Genomic DNA, 17,621 nt, shown 5'->3' with positions numbered 1-17,621 from the left:
CAAAAATGTGTGAGAGTAGAAAATCATTTCTAGGGTAAGTCTAAGGCGCTGGGGTCACATCTGAGACACTGCTGGGGGATAAGCTATTCACTGAATATTGGGTTATTTTTCATTTGTCAGAGTAAAGTTAACAGTTATGTTTGGACATGACCAAAAGCTGAGAAGCAGAGAGCAGTGCATAGAGTATGAAGAGGGAGTGCTTCAAATGAGGAGGGGCATTGTTTATAACTCATATGTTACTTCAGTTCACAATATTAGTTTATTAATACTTGGAATATAAAAGATATTTATCAAAAGAAGAGAGACCAATTTCTCTTAAGTTTAAGTTTAGCATAAATTTCTTTCATCATTTAATACTCCATTATACAAAATCACTCAATAAGCACTTTAAGGTTGTGAAATGAAACCACGGTCTTGTATTTCCCTTACCATCTAGTAGAGGTAGATGGCCTGGAGAATGTTGATGGTGAGCCAGCATATACTGAAAGACTGCTGTGTTTGAGGAGAATTGCGTAGCTGAAGTCTGTCCTGATGGGCGTTTTAAAAGCACTCCGTGTATCAAACACTCACTAACTGTTCCAACAGATGCACGCTGGTTTGCTTACCCCATCCTTCCTTCTGAAGAGCCTTCCTTAAGAACATTTTAGGGATGAAAGTATGGTTGTCTCTCTTCATAGAGAAAAAAACCCTTCTCCACCCAGGGTTGTTTACAGCTCAGTTTCTTACATGTGGCTGTAGAATTTAATGCCTGTGGTGATGTAATAGATTTTTCCCTACTGTATAATTTGTTGCATACCATAATTTGGCCATTTATTCAGATGAATACCTATACTGTTAAACAAAGGAAAAACATAGTTTAGAGCAATTTTCATCACTTTCTCTGCTGTGTCTTGGTTAACACTGATGTTTCTTGTATGCACAAATAGACTGGCTCCTGTGATTTGGGACTGGCATAAAGGATGCCTGTGCCAAGCCATGAATGTGCCTATAGTAGCTTATACATTGTTTCTGCCTGAGAGCTATTTCTTCTGTTGGCTAGTTTTCTCACAGGAAGGGATAGACAGTACCAGACTACTAACTCTTAACTCGGTGATAGCCTGTCAATCTAACCTGAGAAGATTTAGTGGGAAAAAGTGATTATTCCATAACCAGTAGTTAGGACACTCTGAGGATACTTCCAGAGTCCTGCAGCTGGATTAAGCGACGGTCTGTATATAGTAGCTTCAAATAGCACTGGATTTCTAAACTAGTCTCTTTATTGACTTCTTTTGGTTCCTTTTCCCCAGTCTTCTCCCAGTGTTTCCTGACAGTCACCTCCCTTTCAGACTGTGTCTTTCAGCTGGCTTATGGGGGGTCAATTCGAGACCGTACTTCTTTATTCAGAAAAGAGAAGTGATACTTTTAGGGTAATAGTCTTAGAGCGTGTCTGTCTGTCTGTCTGTCTGTCTGTCTGTCTGGACTGGTCGTCTCTCTTCCTCCCTTTCTTCCTCCCCTCTTCCCCATTCTACCTCCTCTCTCCTCCCCCCTTTTTCTTTTCTCCTGTGTATTGTGTGTGTTGGGGGGTTTGGGGGGGAAATAGACCAAGAGAGTCACTTTTCTCCTCGTGAGTCCTTGGGTGGAGCTTAGTCACAGGTGGCAGGTGCCTTTCTGGCTAAGCTATCTCAGCAGTACTGCTTTGATGGTTTGTTTGGTTTGTTGAGACAAGTCTCACTGCCTTGGTACTTAATATGCAGACCAGGCTGGCCTCAAATCCATAGGGATCTACCCGCCTCTGCCTCCCAAATGTGTGTGGGCCACCACATCCAACTTCTTTGATTTTTAGCTTAGAGATCTATACTAATATTCTACATATCGTCACCAACTTCATCCTCACACACACACCTCCTTCTTTCTTTTTTTCCCCAGCACCCACCCAAACTTGAGTTTAATTTGTCAGATTTAACAGGATCAGAGCAGATTGCTTGTGCTATCTCAGCTCAAAGAGCTTTTTTCCCCACGCCCTTTTCTTTTATTTTATTTTCTTTATCTACATTTCAAATGTTATCCCTTTTCCTGGTTTCCCAAACGGAAACTCCCTATCCCATCCTTCCTCCCCCTGCTTCTATGGGGATGCTCCACCACCCACTCCCTCCCTCCTGCTTCCCCACTGTGGCATTACCCTACACTGGGACACTGAACCTTCACAGGACCAAGGGCCTCTCCTCCCATTGATGTTGAACAAGGTCATTCTCTGCTATGTATGCGGCTGGAGCCAGGGGTCATTCCATGTGTACACTTTGGTTGATGGTTTAGTCCCTGGGAGCTCTGGGGGATCTGGTTGGTTGATACTGCTGTTCTTCCCATGGGGTTACAAACCCCGTCAGCTCCTTCAGCCCTTTCTCTAACTCCTCCATTGACGACCCGGTTCTCAGTCCAATGGTTGGCTCTGAGCATCCTCCTCTGTATTTCTCAGGAGACAGCTATCTCAAGCTCCTATCAACATGCACTTCTTGGCATCAGCAACAGTGTCTGGGTTTGGTGACTGTATATGGGATGGATCCCCAGGTGGGGCAGTCTCTGAATGGCCTTTCCTTCATTCTCTGCTGTACACGAAGATCTCCCATGCTCGTCATGGATTGGCAGGATTAATATAACAAAAATGGCCACCTTGCTGAAAGCAATCTATAGATTCAATGCAATCCCCATCAAAATTCCAACTCAGTTCTTCATAGACTTAGAAAGAGCAATTTGCAAATTCATTTGGAATAACAAAAAACTCAGAATACCAGAAATGATTCTCAATAATAAAAGAATTTCTCGGGGAATCACCATTCCTAACCTCCAGCTGAATTACAGAGCAATAGTGATAAAAACTGTATGGTATTGGTACAGAGACAGACAGGTAAATCAGTGGAATAAAATTGAAGACCCAGAAATGAACCCACACACCTATGGTAACTTGATCTTTGACAAGGGAGCTAAAAGCATACAATGGAAAAAAGATAGCATTTTCAGCAAATGGTGCTGGTTCAGCTGTCAGCATGTAAAAGAATGCAAATAAGTCCATTCTTATCTTCTTGTACAAAGCTCAAGTGGATCAAGGACTTCCACATAAAACGAAATACACTGAAACCAATAGAAGAGAAAGTGAGGAAGAGCCTTGAACACATGGGCACAGGGGAACATTTCCTGAACAGAACACCAATGGCTTATGCTTTAAGATCAACAATAGACAAATGGGACCTCAAAATTGCAAGACTTCTGTAAGGCAAAAGACACTGTTAATGGGACAAAATGACAACCAACAGATTAGGAAAAGGTCTTTACCAATCCTATTCTGATAGAAAGCTAATATTTAATATATACAAAGAACTATAGAAATTAGACTCCAGAGAATCAAATAGCCCTATTAAAAATGGGGTACAGAACTAAACAGAATTCTCAACTGAGAATCAAAACAACCCTAAGATTCCACCTCACACCAGTCAGAATGGCTAAGATCAAAAACTCAGGTGACAGCAGATGCTGGTGAGGATGTGGAAAAAGAGGAACACTCCTCCATTGTTGGTGGGACTGCAAGCTGGTACAACCACTCTGGAAGTCTGGAGGTTCCTCAGAAAATTGGACATTGCACTACCTGAGTACCCAGCTCTACCACTCCTGGGCATACACCCAAATGATGCTTCAACATGTAACAAGGACACATGCTCCACTATGTTGATAGCAGCCTTATTTATAATAGCCAGAAGCTGGAAAGAACCCAGATGTCCTTCAACAAAGGAATGGATACAAAAAAATGTGATAAATTTACACAATAGAGTACTACTCGGCTATTAAAAACAATGAATTCATGAAATTCTTAGGCAAATGGATGGAACTAGAAAATATCCTGAGTGAGGTAACCCAATCACAAAAAGAACACACATGGTATGTACTCACTGATAAGTGGATATTAGCCCAAAAGCTCAAAATACCCAAGATACAATTCAGAGACCACATGAAGCTCAAGAAGAAGGAAGACCAAAGTATGGATGCTTCAGTCCTTCTTATAAGGGAGAAACAAAATACTGGCAGAAAGAAATATGCATCTCCTTTCTAATATACATTACTTTTAACATTTTCAAGCATGGATATAGGTGTTGTTTAGAAATAGTACAGTAGTAAAAAATACCAAGCTTCAGAAATATTGTGTGTTAAGGCAGACCAGAGAATTGTACTAGCAACATACATTGAGACATGTAGGTTGGTAAATTTACCATTTAATTTGGGGCTCCAATTATTTTTTTTTTAATCTAACTTAACAACTTTTAAGTCTGACATGACTTAGGGACAAGTGGAAGTATTTGCGGAAAATGAATGTCAGTTGAATCAGTGATGCAAGTAATTTATTTGAATTATTTTTCATGAGTTTTTTATTCTTGAAATCATTTCTACCCAGTGACATTTTTTTCTGTTAATGAGATGCTTTGTACATGGAGTAGTTCCTCCTTGCAAAGGCCTTTTTGAGTGGATTATACTCTAGTAGATTCTGTAGCTTGGAAGTTGTTATTTCAGAAAGCTGGAGAGAATAGAGAATCTAAGTACATAAACACCTGGGAGTTGGTATTCTAGAACTCATCCAAGATGGCGTCCAAGTGACTAGTTTTGAGATTAGACTGACAGCTCATGGAAGAAGACTAAAGGGCTGTGGATATCTGAATACTAAGTATTTTGAAGAAGCATGGTCTCTGTTTCCAATGGATTGAATTTAGAGGATGAATAGGAAGGGAAGGAGTTCAGTGGAAGCAAAAGAGGAAAAAACAAAACAAAACAAGAAAAACCCCACTAAAACAACAGAATTATATTGGCTGAGTGAGAAAGGTTTCCAGGAGCTTCTAGCATCTCCGTCCTTCACCCCAGCAAGTAAAGCCTCTTGCACACTGAAGTGACATTTGTAAGGGACAGAAAGGGTGTGAGGAACTTGGAACATGCCAGATGGTGCATAGAGTATAAAGTGTAGGGCTAGAAGTCTACACAGTGAGTCCAGCTGGGGTGACTTTGTTACAACAGACCAACCCAGTATTAATTTTTGAAGTTAACTGTCATACAGCTATAGATATCATCCTGTACAATAGAGTCCATCTTGTTTCTTCTGAAGATTGAGGAATGTTTCTGATATTTGTGAGCAAAGTGCACAAAAATAAAGCATTGTCTTTGTTCATTCTGATATTCTGGTGTACAGGATTATATCTTGGCTTTTCTTCAGGCTGTGCGCAGTACCTCACTTATAATAGCTCTGGAATATCTGTGACTCTAAATTTGCTTTAAATACCTTTGTAAAAGTGTTTACATTTATAATAATTATTCATACTCGTTAGTGGAAGTAATAGCTTTAAGTATTTGTAATTCAGTTTAGGTCTTTAACAGTTGTGCTGATTACTAGCCATCATTGAAGTTAATTTGCCTTGGTATGTTGATACGTTGTCTGATCGACTACTGTTTAGTGTTACTTGGCTGTAGTGACATTTTATAATGAATCACGTTCTATCAGCTTTAAATCAAATCAGGTCATATGTAAGTGGTAAAACTTTCATTTTAAAGAAGTCTGCTTTGTTTTCGTGGTTACTGTAGTGCTATGTACACCATTCAACCAACTAGATTTATTTGAAAATCATTGGGTATGTCATCTTTGTAGAAACACAGGTAATTTTGTAAAACTGATTTCATAATACTATTAATATTCTTTAAGCTTGCTACATATCTTTTTCTTTTTCCATTCAAAATTAAAATAGTACAGAGAATATTTATAAGCCTTCCACATTCAGTCATAACTCAGCCTTCACATACTAATAATAAATGGCTAGTAGGGGGCTGGGGATTTAGCTCAGTGGTAGAGCACTTACCTAGGAAGCGCAAGGCCCTGGGTTTGGTCCCCAGCTCCGAAAAAAAGAACCAAAAAAATAAAAAATAAAAAATAAATGGCTAGTTAATGATTTCTTTCTTTCATATCTGCTTTGTCTGGATTATGTGAAAGCAAATCCAGGTACTATCACCTTGTAATTCCTTTAGTCCAGGGTCCTTCTCCGTTGGGGGTTCTCTTCTGAGCCATTCCAAAGTTAATGTAATATATAGTGATATAGTAATATATGGGGATAATTTGCTTTAGAGGGAAAGCTTCCTGGTGTTGAATTTCTCTTTTTCATAACCCAATCACAGTGATAAGTGAGTTTGACAGTACTTAGTGGTCTTATAAAGAAAGAGGTATATTTGTATTATGCTATTTTTATATTGTAGTTTTATTGATAATATGAATATTATATTCATATTTCAGTGTACAGTTTGTTAGTTTTAGTATATTTATAGTGCCATACACCTGTCACAACATTCCATTTTTGGACCATTTTAATATAATTAGCAGTTATCCATTGATCCCACCAGCATTGATCTCTACTGCTGCTATCTGTACATAGTTATCTATTCAGAGACCTTCATATAGATAGAATCATAAGGTATTTAATATTCTGTGATTGGCATTTGTATTAGTTATTCTTCTGTTGCGGTGATTAAAATACTAAGTTAAGGCAGAGTTTTATTTTGACCTGCAGTTCCAGAGGGATAGTCTTTCACCAGCTCTCCCACACGGGTGCTTCTTGACAAAACATGCATTTTTTTTTTTTTTTTAAGAAGGCATTTGGGATTTCTCTTTGATACTTTACGGGGTATATTTTGTGATTAGGTTACTCCTTTAAGCTGCCTAGGATCTATTGAACTTTGTGCCTAGTGATTGCCTTTAGTGTTTTCCTTTAATCATAGGACATTTTCAGAAATCCCTTTAAGTGTTGTCTGTCTATCCTTTTCTTCCTCCCCCTGAAATCCTGACTGAACAACTGTTCTAAGCATATGCTCAACTGTTTGATTATATCCTTATCTTCTGCATCTCTATTCTGGTTTTTGTTTGTTTTGTTGTTTTCTTGCTTTCCCCTTTGTGCTGCATACTGTGCAAAATTAATTTTTCCATGTTCTAGCTCACTGATGATTTTTTTTAACTTGTGTCTAGTCAGATATTAAACACATCCAGGGATGTTTAGAATCTATCTGCTATGTCTTTTGCATTTCTACGTGTCCTAGCTGATCCCTCTCAGCACAGCTGTTTACTTCCTAGTTAGTATTGGAGGATTCCAGTCTCTGATAGCAAAGTTCTTTCCTCCAGAGAGGCTCTTGGGGTCATTATCAGTTCTCATCACCATTCTAGCAGTTTATTGCTGGGGAAGAAAACACCCTAAAATGGAGCTTAAAATAATGATGCAGCATTTCCACAGGTGTGTGGGAGTGCATCAGTCAGGCTGGGCAGCTTTTTCACAGCTGCTGTCAGTGAGAGGCTCACACATCTGCACCCAACTGTGAGTTGGCTGTAGCACTGCTTCTGACTTGCCGGACTGATTGCTTCAGTGTTGCAGGGGTACCTTGGTTCTCCTTCGTGCACTGCAGTACTCTCTGTGTGGTGTCTAGCCCAACATCATATTTAGCATCATAGGTGGGTAGGGTTCTTCAAGTGCAGTTGATTAGCCCCTTCTAGTAACAGGGCCAGTCTAACTCAAGAAGGAAACAATCCCCACGCCCACTTCTTCCTTTCTGTTTCCCCCCTTTTGTATGTGGCTACAGATTATTCAAAACTCTGGGGGGATTTGGTGGCTAATTATCTGACTGTCTTAATGCCCCGTGAGTTTGTGGAGTTGAACATAGCAGTTGCACTTTGAATTGCTAGGTGTCCTCCTGGAAAGCTGTTCCCAAATTGCATCATGAGTAGAATGTTAGATCTAGTCCAGTACAGCTGTGGGGCACGTAAGTGTTTATTATATATTATCTTCAATGCTTTTCTGAAGTTTAAAACTAAAATAGGGGGAAATGCTCTATCAGGATTCATTAAGTTATTTTGTTTAATAAATAATTATTTTCTAAATTCATACCAAATTGATTTTTTCTTTTTATTCCATGCTCTGTAAGAAGGAAGGAATCAGGCAAGATGAGATTCATTGAGCAGGGATTTCTTAGGAAATGGATAGACTCCACTTTTACATTTGGGGTGTGTGTGTGTGTGTGTGTGTGTGTGTGTGTGTCCCCGTGTGTCCCCTCAAGGACAGCATGCAAGATTCTTTTACCATGTGGGTTCCAGGTATCAAACTTGGTCTTCATGCTTCGTGGTTATACCTTTAACTGCTGGACCATCTTACCAACCTAACTTCACTTCCTGAGACCAGCCATATGCATGCACAGAGACAAAAGGGGTTCTTATCTGAGTGTGTGTGTGGGGGGGGTGCATTTGTAGTTAGAGGTGTGTAAATACTTGTGTAGTGGTGTGTGGATGCATGTTTATGTGTGTGTGTTCTTGTGTACATGTAGAGACCAGAGGTCAACACTGGGTATCTTCCTTATATCTGTCCTCAGTTTTTGAAGACAAGGCCTGTCACTGAACAGGAGCTAGCCAGTTCAAAAAGGGTGGGTGTCCTTGCCTTGCCATCCCTGGCTTTACAGATGCATGCTGCTAGTTGTGGCTTTTTACATGAGTCCTAGAGATTTGGACTTGGGATCTAGTGCTTGCTATTCCTACTGAACTGTCTCTCCAGCCCCGGGAGGGATTATTATTGTTGACTGTTATCTTCAGAGACTGCCTACTGCAGCTTACGTTACTTCGAAAAGAACCATAAAATTGTCACTTGATATCCAGTCTGGACCACTTTAGTCTGTACATTAGAACTGTTCCTTCTTTGTGTCTATGTTAGATAAATAGTTACACACAAAGACACAGACACACACACCTACATCTCTTTTGCACTGCAAACAGAATTATAGCTGGTCGTAAATGTTTATTTTCCAAGCTGTTTGTGTACTGTAGATACTTTGTTGAAAAACTGACTGGTTTACTGAACCATCCTGATGTTAAAATCCAGTTTTTAATATGTATATTTTTGTTAATTATGAGCTATGATCTAATTTAGTCTGTATTATTCCTAAATAATAATACATAATAGTATATCCATGAAAAAGGATTGTTTTTATTTTCTTAAGTTTTGTTTGTTTCAAGATGGATTGTGTTACTACTTCTACATGTTTGTTATACTTGGAAGCTGTCATATAAATTGCCTTAAACTATTGCATTAATTTTTATGTTAGTCTTAGTATTTTCTTTAGGTAATTTGAAGAAGTCATGGTTTGTTTCTGCGTAATTCAGAGAGAATGGATAAATAAATGAATGAGTGAAGAAATAAATCGCCAGACCTCTTATCCTTGTCGCAGTAGCCACTAAACCCCAACGTGAGAGTCATATACTAATGGCATCACCTCTCTCCTTCCCTCCTCACTGGCTACCCTGATAAGGGAAGAGTTACTCATCTCAAATAGTGGCAACTTGAAATTTATTGATGTATTGACAGTAGCTTAGTTTCTTTTCCTATCAGGGTGGCAAAATACTTTTAACAAGAAATCAACTTAAAGGAGGAAGGGTTTATTTTAGGTCATATTTCACTGTACATACTTTGTCATGGTGTGGAAGATAAGACACCAAAAGCTTGAAGCAACTGGTAGCATCGAATCTACAATCAGGAAGTGGAGAGGGATAAATGCATGGTGATGTTCCATTACCTTCTCCATTTGCACAGTACAGGATCCTGGCCAGGGAATGGTACCACCCACAGTGGGCAGTTCTACCCACCTCAATATAATAAAAATAATTTTCTTCAGGTAGAGCCAGAGGCCCAGCTCCCAAATTATCTTAGATTCTGTCAAGTTGACAACACTAACTATCAGACAATAGAGCACAGTAAAAAAAATTTTGTTAAGGGGAAAAAAAACCTTTAAATGTGCCTTCTACACATACATGGCCATTATTTTTTGCAGTGCTCTTAAAATCAAATTTTAGGTGGACTGCTTTACCTCTAATTGTATTGCTGATAGTGTTGCAAAAATGGAGTAGGGGTAAGAAACAGCTTTCTACTTTTTAAAGGGAAAGAGAATGTAGGTAGGGAGAGTGTATTGTAGTGGAGAGTGGGCTCTGAAGCTGACTTCAGAGCTCTTGTTACTTGCTGTGCTCTGCAGTGGCTTGCTCCTTGCTAAGCTTTAGTTTCTCTATTTGTAAACTGAAGGTAGAATTAGCAAGCACAATGGAATTTTCTTCTGCTTTAAAAATAAAAAAGGTCTTGTTTTCACCAGACAATGGTAGTACGGTCCTTTAATCCCAGCACTGGAGGCACAGGCAGGTGAATCTTTGAGGTGAAGCCTGGTCTACAGAGCAAGTTCTAGGACATCCAGGGATACACTGAGAAACTTGAAAAACCAACCAAACAAAAAAAAAAAATCCTTTTGTTTTCATATTTATTACCTTATATCCTTACGTTATTTCCTACATATGTAGTAGTAACCCATGGTGATGTGGGCTAGAATTTTGGACAGGCAAGAGTCTTATGCTGTGAAGACAATTTTAAATAAGTGTCTATTGTAGATGTTTTAAAAACATGAGTCTAAAAAATGAATTTCTTTGGAATGTATCAAATTGTACCAAAATGTAGTAGTGGTCTACCTTTATTGTAAGCTAAGGTCTCGTGTGTGTCCTTTCGTCAGCCTTTCTTCTCTGTGATTTTATAAGAGACTGATATGAACGAGGCTAAGTCTTGCGTTCTCCAGAATGACAGCATTGTCCAGTCTTCATTGTGATTTGCTGATTTAAGAAAATCAAGGTAGTTAAGAAGCAAAGGAGCCTGGGTACAAAGCCACACCTCACCTCTCATTTGCCTTTGTTTGTGTCTTCCATTTCTTAATTTCTCTAATTTCAAGATGCTTTTTGTTCTAGTGGTCTCTATAGATATTTATCTTTTGGGCAGTTTTAAAATAATAGTAGTTTTATTTTATAGATGATTGTGTATATTTAGGAGTAACTTAAAAAGAGAACTCAGTAATACACTCTTTTGTCAGACAGATACCTGTACTCAGTATGCATATATTTAGTAAGAGGTATTGTAGATGTAATAAAAAACAGAGAGAGAGAGAGAGAGAGAGAGAGAGAGAGAGAACGAGAGAACTCAGTAACCTACAGGGCTCACTGTGTCAACTGTTTTATGCCCTAAACACTTTCCAGCCATCACCCCTACCCTCTCCCCCTTTTCACCACCCTGACTCTCTCTCTTTGCCCTCCTCTCCTTTGCCTTCATTTTGAAAAACACCACCTGGCTGCAGTCGAGTCAGATTCAGCCTCCATCCTTTCATGGTGGGAGCTAGCCCAGATGGCTGCTACAGCAAGCTCTGCTGCTCATTGGGGACACTTACAACTAGTAACCTTTATAACTCTCAGAACTCAAGTTACAAACAATTATGAGCAGCCATGTGGGTTTTGAGAATTGAACCTAAATCCTCTACAAGAGCAAGTGCTCTTAGCCACTTAGCCTTCTCTTCACACTCTTAAGGGTGTGTGTGTGTGTGTGTGTGTGTGTACTTGTGTGTATGTGTGTGTATGTATACGCGTGTGTGTGCACGCGCTCGTAGCCACTTAGCCTTCTCTTCACACTCTTAAGGGTGTGTGTGTGTGTGTACGTGTGTGTATGTGTGTGTATGTATACGCGTGTGTGTGCACGCGCTCGTGCCCGTGCCCCTGGAGATCAGAAGAGAGCATCAGTCCCTGGAGCTGGAATTACAGGGGAGATTATAAGGATCTGACATGGCACTGGGAGTTGAAGTCTGGTCTACACAAGAGTAGCATGCACTCTTTACTGCCGAACCATCTCTCCAGCCCAGCTATTCATATCTCTGCCTTTTTTTTTTTTTTTTTTTTTTTTTTTTGCCTTCTGTAGTTGGGGCCCCAATAGGAAATGGATTTCTCGCCCTCATATTTCTTGCAGCATACTTATCAAGACAAGCTGAATTCAGTTATGGTTAACTGTGACTTCTTACATTAAATTAAACTAAAGCCTGTCCTGATCTAATGAACAGTAGTCCTGACCTTCCTCCAGTGTTGTCTTGACATTTGCAAACTTCATGTTCTTGGTCAGGTTTCTCACTGAGTTCTTCAGGTCTAGTGAGAAGGCAGCATTACAGAGTGACTAAGAGCTTGGTATGAGCTTGGTACTTGAAGGTTGCTTGTCAGCTATGGAGTGGACAAGTTGTCCATCTCTGTGGGTCTCAGTTCTGTAAAGTATGAGTGCTGGCACTCCCCATCTACTTCCGATTGACAGCATCTCAAGGCATCAGTGACTTAGATACATTCCCCCTCTCTGTTGGAAGTGCTAAGGTGACAAGTCCTGACTACTCTGGCTCTGCGGTCATCAGCTATGCTCTACTGTTGCTAGCTTGTAATTTCTGTTCACAGTTATCTAGCATGAGTGCTGTAACTAACCATCATGTCTGCATCTTGTTAGCAATAGATGCAAAAGGAAGGAGGCAAAGGACCCAGCCAGGCTTTCTGCTCTTTAAGAGCATATTATAAGTTACATATGCCATTGGTAAAAGCACAAGAATCTACCACCAACCCTAGAACACCAGGAAATAATACATTTAACTTGGTGCATCCTCCCACCTTTCCTCCCCCTCCCCCCAACATCAGTTGAGTTCCTAGCAAAGGAAGAGAAGGTTGTTCTGAGAAGTGATGAGCAGTGTCTTCCTTAGGAGCTCAGGACATTGTCATGTTGGTGCTTTGAATACAGTCCTTATGTGGAAAATGGAGAAGGAAATCTTGCAGTAGGATAAAGTTGCAGCATGTTTAAAACACTTAAAAACCCCTCATGCATGGTGGTTGATTCTGTTGGGAGTTTTAATTTTTGACATTAGTATGCACATTTTAGAAGAATATTAAAACATTTGTCAGTTTTCAAGGAAATAAAAAGTTAGCTATAAGTGATTATATTTTGTCTTAACATTTAAAGAAAAGTTGGTATTTATTATCTTGCTTTTATAATCAAGCTATAATGACATGTTGCAAAAGGGTATATGAAAAATTTGACTCGCGTGTAATTACAAGATTGCATCTCATTTGAATTTAAATTATTTTTATTATATTTTAACTTAAAAGGCAAGGTCACAAGCTTTGTAACATTAGTAAGCTAAATATTTTCCTGAAATTGTTTTGTCTGTAAAATAGCTCTTTAACCTCTTTCTTTTTTGCTAATTTAACATGTTGCCCTCTTGCCACCCCCACCCCCCCGCTTGGTTTGGGGAAGAGGGTAAAGGGTAATGCTTAAACATTTGCTGCCGTGTATTTAATGTGCCTTCTCTTAGGGAATCGTATCCCCAGCACCTCCTACTTTTCTGACTTGTTCTGATTAATTCATAGGCTTTTCCCAGAAGAGCGTCCTTTACAATGTAAAAGTACTGTCAGGTACCTCGTACTGTCAGGAAACTTAAAACAACCAGACTTGGCCTTTGTGCAGGAGAGAACAGGGTGGTGATGGTTCTCTTGTTGGAATAGCAATAGTTTCTGAGGGAAGCTTTTTACATCATTGGTACTTCCTACTTGGATTTTGAAATCCTCAAAACACACACACACACACACACACACACACACACACACACACACACACACACACACACAGAGAGAGAGAGAGAGAGAGAGAGAGAGAGAGAGAGAGAGAGAGAGAGAATATCCCAGCATATATTCTCACACACATTAAAGGTAATTGTGCTTAGATTTTTAAAATTACATCCTGTAGTTAAAGCAGCCTTGGAGTGATACCAAATAATTAGTTGGTTTTGGTGGTATCGTGATGATGCTTTCCAGAGTGAATGCTGGGAGTGGCTTTATTTAATACATAGGTAGCCTTTGAGTTCATTAAATATCTCATTGTCCACTGCTGTCTTAGTTACAGTTTTACTGCTGTGAACAGACGCCATGACCAAGGCAAGTCTTATAAGGACAACATTTAATTGGGGCTGGCTTGCATGTTTAGAGGTTCAGTCCATTAACATCCAGGCAAGAGCATGGCGGCATCCAGGCAGTCATGGTGCAGCAGAGCTGAGGGTTTTACATCTTCATCTGAAGGCTGCTAGTGGAAGACTGACTGACTTCCAGGCAGCTAGGGTGAGGGTCTTAAGCCCTCGACCACAGTGACACACCTACTCCAACAAGGCCACACCTCCTAATAATGTCACTCCTTGGGCCAATCATATACAAACCATAACATTATAACAACTGCCAAAGTTGTATATAGTCCAATTTGCTATTTCAACATTAATTGTTAGTGACATTTTTATTTCTCATATACATACTAATGCTTTTGCTCTTCAAGAGATATGCTGGAATTCCCCCCTCTTTTTTTTCTCCCTTTTCATACTCAGAAAGTGTGTTGTACCAACACTAAGACCATCTTATACTTAGATTCCAGAATTTTCACTGAGACTAAATGGGAAAAGGAAATACAACTGCTGGCCAGAATGATATTTTAATGTGTCTTTGTAGTTTTCAAGCTAACTGAATTTTATATACTAATCTCGGTGTGGTGTTTTCTGGCTGATTTGTAACTAACACACACACACACACACACACACACACACACACACACACACACGTTGATTGTGGTATTTTTTTGTTTGTTTTGTTGTTTGGTAAGCTGGCCCTACTAACTTAACTATTTTTAAAGCTATTTTACAACATGTTAACTGTAATTAATAACATACTCTTTAAAGTGTTTTCATAATAAAAAGATACGTGAAGTAATACCATAAATAGTTCTGTTATCCCTTCCACAGTGCTCACATGCTTAAAACATCATGTCATGTGCCATATTTTTTTAAAAGATTTATTTTACTTATGAGTACATTATAGCTGTCTTCAGACACACCAGAAGAGGGCATCAGACTCCATTACGGATGGTTGTGAGCCACCATGTGGTTGCTGGGAATCGAACTCAGGACCTCAGGAAGAGCAGTCAGTGCTCTTAACCACCTGAGCCATCTCTCCAGCCCCCCATATTTTTTATCAACTAAAAATATAAGACTTTTTAAAAATGTTTATGGAAAAATACACAAAATCAAAATGGTTTATCAAAATATAAGATGACAGTATCTTCAGTCATAATTATTAAAATTTTATTAAGTGATATACCTAAGCAAATGTGAAATATTACAAAATTAAGTGATGAAAGACTTAAATTCAAGGAAGTATTGAGATTAAAATAATTTATTCAGCATTTCTTAAGAATTCTTTTAAAAGTTAATGAACATCTGTTACAAGGAAGTAAAATCAATGGGGTGTAATTAAGACTAAATTAATAGGCTAGCTCAGTTTCACACTTTAATGTAGAAGAATTTGTGCTTTATGTCCTGGAAGATATTAATCAAAATCACTTGTATAAAGTTGAGCCTAGCCTCAAAAAGGAATTTCTAAAAATTAAGTAGATCTTTATAGATAACTATTAAGAACTGTTTTGAGATGTGACCAGATGTACTGGGGCCTGTACAGCTGAGAATCCTGCCATGGTATGAGGGAGGAATATCTATTTGCTGTCTAATAGAGCTCCCTTTTTTTGTTTGTTTAACGTCTAATTCAGTGTTTCTCATTGGTAATACCTAAGCTATACACACATACACTTCCCACACACACACACGCCCCGCTGCCAATGCTGGAGATCAAACCCAGGAGAGACTTGCTTATGCTAGGCAAGCCTTCTGCCAGTCATCCTCAAACCAAGACGTGGACGTTTTATTTTGGTAGAGGAATTCAGTTACATATAAATAACTTATAATAGCATGCAGGATACAGTTAAGTAACTTGCTTGATAGAATCACTTTAGCCAATTATATATTTTTGTCAAGGAAAGATGAATGTTATCTCTTCTTCACAAATTATTTCAGGTAAATTTAGATTTCTTCTTTGATATATCTCTGTGCCGAGCAAGTGCTTATTTAACACTTCCCCTTTGTGTTTGTTGACAAAGCAAATGAATTTTAATAGTAGCTTAAACAGAATGTGATTAGGAAGCCAGCTACAGAAGCCGTGTGTGTTAGAGCCGTACACATACATTTACCGAGTTACAGGCTATGTTGGATGGTCTGTGTTACATCTCTGCTCACGAGCAATAATCATGATGACTCAGACACTAATTTTAACCTTAGCCAACATCCTTGCATTGTGAGCTATTTACTCATAACTCATTAAATAGGCTTGGCTTTTAAATTGCTTTATCATCTGTATCGTTCCCACTGATTTTTAAATTGCTAATAAAATGCTAGCTTATTTTCTTATAAATTTTTACATAGAACTAGAAAGTCTGAAGAAAATCGAGTGTTTTTAATAATTAAATGAAGTCTGTTTTATGTTTTTGTCTTAAAATAACTCACTTTATTGCATAAGAAAGCATATATTTTTAAAAGATCTGCACTTCGTTCATGTCTTAGTAGGAAGCATAACTTATGTGTGGTCCTGCACTTTGCATGGCTAACACTTGTGACTAGGAGGATGTCCTTGCACTGGGTCAGACTATTAACTCTTCTCCTCAAAGTCTGAAGTAGAAGTGCTTTACATACAACCCCCACTTTAAACCTGCCCAGGAAGAGGTTAAAAGTTTGAAAGGATTAAGTATTGACTTCCCATCCTCTAGTTTGTAGACGTTAATAGAATCTCATTCCAGAACTCAGGAGAATTTTATTTAAGCATGTTTTGCTCATAAGAAAAGTATTTTTTTCACAGTACAGCTAATGCAGGCTCTAAAAGATTAACCTTTTCAGCAAACCTGGTGTGTAAAAAGTGTAGATTCATAAATAGACACATTTGGATATTCTTTAGTCTATGAGATGGATGATTCACTCATGTTCTTTCAGTGACATGACATTAAAAATGTTATTTGCTTAAAAAAAGTTATTTGATATTCCAAAGTTCAATTTTTCACTCAACATTTTTAGAATGCTTGCATTGTGAAAGTGTACATATGTAAGACAGACTGTATCTTGTATTTTGTATTCACATTGAGTTATGAATGTAAATGTCTATTTTGTGCCAAGTTCTAGGTTAGGTACTGGGGATCTGAATGGTTTGGTTCACAGAAGCATTCCGTGCTGCATCTAGAACCACTAAACTGGGCTATGGGCCTTGGCTTCTTGCTAACCGTGAAGTAGGGAGGGATTCTTAGCCCTTCTTTCTCTGTATTCTGGAAGAAGAGCGTGACTGTCATTGGCATTGAGGGTTAATTGAGATATCTAGCTTGAGCTTTGGCTATAGTAAAACACAGGTGGTCACCAAACCAGGAACCCAGCTTTAGGAAGCTCAAGGTAGGAGGGTCATCAGGAGTTTGAGGCCAGCCTTGCCTACAGGTAAGGTTCTACCTCAAAACAAAAACCAGACAACAGGAACTTAATGAATGTTACCTTTTTATTAGTAGTGCTTTATAAGGAGCACTTAAGACTTCAGAGAAACACTGGAGCAGGCTTATTTGTTATCTTCATCTTTAGGCTGGGATAGTCATCTGCTTTTTATTATTTGAGGTCTTATGTTTCATTCACTCTTCATGCTGCACAGGTACAGTTTACAATACAGCAGAAAGCCATAAGGACATTTTAAAATTGGGTACAAGAACCACTGCATGGGCTAGGTCCAAATACAGGAGAATGTATGCTTGGGTCCTGGAAGTATAGTAAATAACCTTTACCACCTTCCTTTAAACAGATAGAGACACTGGTGAGTTCTTTATAAC

The 17,621-nt window shown here is 38.8% G+C and overlaps 1 protein-coding gene and 1 non-coding gene across 2 annotated transcripts in view; both read left to right on the top strand.

Moving 5' to 3' along the window:
• The window catches only part of Gtf2f2 (general transcription factor IIF subunit 2), a 121,117-nt gene that overhangs the window by 31,764 nt on the left and 71,732 nt on the right, over positions 1 to 17,621 (top strand). The window lies entirely within an intron of this gene.
• Positions 11,180 to 11,319, top strand: LOC120097218 (small nucleolar RNA SNORA5). The gene has a single exon (XR_005494451.1). It is a non-coding gene; the product is annotated as a small nucleolar RNA SNORA5 (small nucleolar RNA).

Source organism: Rattus norvegicus, chromosome 15 (genome assembly GCF_036323735.1).
Source record: "Rattus norvegicus strain BN/NHsdMcwi chromosome 15, GRCr8, whole genome shotgun sequence".
NCBI classification, from domain to species: Eukaryota; Metazoa; Chordata; class Mammalia; order Rodentia; family Muridae; genus Rattus; species Rattus norvegicus.
This window is presented reverse-complemented; position numbering and strand designations above follow the sequence as displayed.